Source organism: Tupaia chinensis, unplaced genomic scaffold (genome assembly GCF_000334495.1).
Source record: "Tupaia chinensis unplaced genomic scaffold, TupChi_1.0 Scaffold000539_1, whole genome shotgun sequence".
NCBI lineage: Eukaryota > Metazoa > Chordata > Mammalia > Scandentia > Tupaiidae > Tupaia > Tupaia belangeri.
The window spans coordinates 2307353-2312043 of record NW_006160052.1 but is presented as its reverse complement, the minus strand read 5'-3'; the positions used below and the strand labels follow the sequence as shown (position 1 = coordinate 2312043).

The window sequence follows — 4691 nt, the reverse complement described above, 5'->3', positions numbered from 1 at the left end:
TTTTTTTTTGAGAGGTTTTTGCTATAGGGTGTGTGTGCTCGCCAGAAAAACAGAGAGAGACAGAGACAGAAGGCGAGAAATCACCCCCCCCGGGGGGGTTGGCCACGCCACAATCCCTTCTCCATTCTCCTCTCGGGATCTTGGGCACGCACGCACACATGCCTGGCATGAGTTTAAGCCACCAGGTCCGGGACTCGAACTGCAGTTGACTACGTGGGAGTCCAGTGACACAGACATTAAAGCAACTGCTGGTCACAGAGGCTGCTGTTTGTCTCCCAGTAAACCCTAGATTGTACCTACCCCAGACAGAGACTACCTTTGTCACCTTCTCTGGAGGCCAAGTGGGGCCTGTGATTACTTTCTGGCCAATGAGATGTAAGTGGTAAGGATTATGTGGTATTTTTCAAAAGCTTTTCTATGAGGAAGGAGGCAAGCCTCGCGCTCGCCAGAAGGACAGAGAGAGAGAGAGAGAGAGAGAGACAGAAAGCGATAAATCACGCCCTGGGGGGATGGCCACGCTGCAATCCCTTCTCCTCCATTCTCCTCTTGGGATCTTGGGCACGCATGCACACGCGCCCAGCATGAGTTTAAGCTGCCGGGTCCGGGACTTGAGCCGCAGTCGACTATGTGGGAGTCCAGCAACATAGCCATTCCGCTAACTGCTGGTCCCTCTTTTTCTTTCTTTTATTGCTTGGAATGTGGATGTGATGGTTAGAACTCTAGCAGCCTTACTGCACTATGAGGATTAGGAATGCAAGAGCCTCATACACACAGAGGCTATCTTAGATCGCCAGGCTCTAGAGATCTTTTATGTGAAAAACAAATAACCCTCTGTTTAAGCAATTAGGAACTTTTGAGAGATAATGCAGGGCTGGCAGGTGCTGCGGTGGTTAAGGCTCTGAACTCCTACACGGCCGACCACGGTTCAAGTCCTGGACCTGGCAGCTTGCTTTCTCACTTTCTCACTCTCTGTCTTGCTCTGTCCCTCTAAATAAATAAATTAAAGTTAAATAAAAATAAAACAATTCTTTTTTAAAAAAGAAAGATAATACTAATATAATAGGAAAATCTACAAAGGTGACTTGAAGAGTACAACAAATCAGGCCTAGGGGAAAGCCTGGACCAGGAAATGAAGCACATCATACTAGTAACTGCCAGGGTGGACAATGGTGCAGCAGAAAACGCCAACACTCTGGGAGGCTGGCCCACACATGAGGTTCCAGGTCGGTGTCTAGGGACCTTCTAAGTATGCCAGGCATGCCCTGTGCCCATGGGCCCAGCTGGCTGGAGCTCGGGTGGATAGCAGTGCCAAGACCCCATCTCTGTCTCTCTGTCCTTACTCAGGGGAAAAAACAAAATCTTAAAGAAAAATAGGTAACCATCAACTGTTGATGATTTTTGAAAAACAGTTGTATTGCCATATCCTTTGCATGCCATAAAATTTATCCATTTAAAAAAGGAACAATTCCGTGTTGTTTAGATATTTGTGAGATAGCGCAACCAGCACCATAATCTAATTTTAGAACATTTGCATCACTCCCAAAAGAAACTTTGTACCCATTCGCCACCATATTGGGCTCTATTCTATTCCTAGCATTGAGGAAAGTGCTTTGGGGCCAGCAGGTGGTGTGGAGGTTAAGGCAGCTGATCCTACCGGGCTGGCTGAGTGGTTAGAATCCCAGACCTAGGACTGAAAATCACACCGGGTGCATGTGTGTGCGTGCCCAAAATCCTGAGAGGAGAATGGAAGAGAAGGGATTGCAGCGTGGCCATCTTCCAGGGTGTGTGTGTACACAGTGTGTGTGTGTGTGTGTGTGTGTGTGTGTGCGCACTTTCTCCCTTTTTCTCTGTCTCTCTCTCTGGTGAGTGCACACACCTTATAGCAAAAACTGAAAACAACAACAAACGAGAGAGAGAAGTGCTTTATAGATCTCGTTTAACCTCTGAGCTTGGTGTTATTATATTTTTTAGGTTTTTGCTATAGTGTGTGTGTGCTCACCATAGACAGAGAGGGAAAGTGAGCAATCACCCCTACCCCCTGGGGGTATGGCCACACTGTAGTCCTTTCTCCTCCATTCTCCTCTGGAGATTTTGGGAGTGCACACACATGTATCTGGCGTGATTTTCAAGCTACTGGGTCTAGGACTCAGACCATGGTCAGCCATGCAGGAATCCAGCACCTTAACTGCCATGCCATCTCCTAACCCTGTTATCCTCCTGTAAAAGAAAAAAAAGAATTATTTTTAAAATTCCATTTGTTATTACTATTATTTTCCAATTTCATCAGAGAGAGAAAAAGGGTAAATGAAAAAGCAGGCTGTCAGGTCTGGGACTTGAACCCTGGTCAGTCAGGTGGAAGTCAATGTCGCTGGATGCCCCCCATGTAGTTGACCGCGGTTCCAGTGCTAGACCCGGCGGCTTAAACTCACACCAGGTGTGTGTGCGTGTGTGCCCAAGATCCCGAGAGGAGAATGGAGGAGAAGGGATTGCAGTGTGGCCATCCCCCCTGAGGGGTGATTTCTCGCTTTCCGTCTCTATTTCTGGCGAGCGCACGCGCCCTATAGCGAAAACCTCTCCCAAAACAGAGAAAACCAAGTCCCAGAGATAGACTTGCCGAAGAGTATACAACACCCAGTGCCAGCTCCAAATTCAAAGCGTTTCTATCGACGCCAAAGCCCGCCCTTCTCAAACCACTGCCCAGTTGCCATGACCCCGGCCTTGGAATCTGCCTTTTAACCCAGTCTCGGCCTTACTCCCGAGGCTCCTCAGTGTTTTCCTCAGTGCCTCCGCCCACAGTCAGGCCCTATTTTTGGTCTGGTTGTCGAGGCTCTTTATGTTCCCGGCTGGGCACAGGTGGCTGGTGCCTGGGCCCAGCGTCTGCCCTTTAATCCGCTCCCTGTGCCCAGATCTGCTCAGGTTACCCACACCTCCACCCCGGCCCGCCTTGCCTCCTGAGGATGGGCCCCAGCTCTTAATGCAGAGCCCTGGCCCTACTCCACTCTTCTAGCCTCATCCCCCGGGCCCTTTAGTTCTGTCACCCTGGGCCCTGCCAACTTCTAAATGTGTCCTCTGTGTTCTCGTCGCCCCACGTGTGGTCCCGTGCTTTGTGTATCTCCACCCTGCTACATTCTAGTCCAGTGTCACACCTCCTCCACAGAGCCCTCTCTGTTCTGGTGTGCAGACCTTCTTCCCACTCTCTGCTCCCTACCTGGGCATTGCTGTGGTATGAGTGAGCCTCCCACTCCCAGTTCGTGTGCTGAGATTGAGTGGCCATGGTAAAGGTGTTCTGAGGGCCAGGACGTGTTCCCGTGCAGTGTCAGGAGGTGGCGCCTCTTGGGAGTGATTGGGATTAGAAAAGGTCACGGGGTGTGCTCCCCCCATGGCTACGAGGGGCTTTATGAGCAGAGGGCGAGAGACCAAAGGTGCTCTTGTGCTCTTACCTTGGTGCCCTGTCCTAACTTGGGGCTCTGCAGAGAGACCCACCAGGAACACGGCCCTCCCCGGATACTACCCTTGACCTTGGGCCTCCGGAACCGTGACTGAGCAAAGCTTTATTCTGTATAGATCACCCAGCCTGTGAGGTTCAGTTGCAGCAGCAGACACAGAATCTCACCACGGACTGCCTTTCTACAGGGACTCCTGGACTGCAGGAGCTTTGAATCTAGAGGTTAGGGTCCTCTGACTGACAGGTCGGAGTCACTTGCCCACCTCTATAGTCAGAGGTGGGGTCCCACCCAAGACAGGTTAGGGAGCGGAGGACCCCTAAAAAGGTACTAGTACATAGCATTGGAAACCTACGTCCCGTATAGCTGGGATGTATCTTCGTCTGTTCTCCTCTTCCTTCTGCGCGTCCTCCTCCTTCTCCTCCTCCTTGCCTCCTGATGCTTTTTTTTTTTTTTTGGTTTTAAGATATGGTTTTGGAGACCAGCAGGTAGCATGATGGTAAGGCACTGGACTACCCATGGCCAACTACGGTTCAAATCCCGGACCTGGCAGTGTGAAACTCATGCCAGATGCATGTGTGTGCATGCCCGAAATCCCAAGAGGAAAATGGAGGAGAAGAGGTGGTGCCCCCTTTCTCTAACAGTTAAAACCACGGGGTCACTTCTCTGTTTGGGCTGTGTTCCCATGGTAAGGAAATGCCACGAGAGGGACTTGTTTTGTTTTTGAAGAGGTTTTTCTTTTTTTCTTTTTTTTTTTTGCTATAGGGCGCGTGTGCTCTCCAGAAAGACAGAGACAGATAGCAAGAAATCACCCCCCAGTGTGGATCGCCATGCTGCAATCCCTTCTTCATTCTCCTCTCAGGATTTTGGGCACACACATGCGCCTGGTGTGATATATATATATAGAGGGACTTGTTTTGTTTTTGAAGAGGTTTTTCTTTTTTTCTTTTTTTTTTTTGCTATAGGGCGCGTGTGCTCTCCAGAAAGACAGAGACAGATAGCAAGAAATCACCCCCCAGTGTGGATCGCCATGCTGCAATCCCTTCTTCATTCTCCTCTCAGGATTTTGGGCACACACATGCGCCTGGTGTGATATATATATATATTCTTTTTTGACAGGTTTTTTGCTATAGGGCGCGTGCGCTCGCCAGACAGACAGAGAGACAGAGAGACAGAAAGTGAGAAATCACCCCCCAGAGGGGATGGTCACGCCGCAATCCCTTCTCCTCCATTCTCCTCTCGGGATCT

The 4691-nt window shown here is 49.9% G+C and overlaps 1 protein-coding gene across 1 annotated transcript in view; it reads left to right on the top strand.

Moving 5' to 3' along the window:
- ARHGAP19 (Rho GTPase activating protein 19) overlaps positions 1-4691 on the top strand; it is a 125790-nt gene that overhangs the window by 466 nt on the left and 120633 nt on the right. The gene's annotated exons all lie outside the window — the stretch shown is intronic.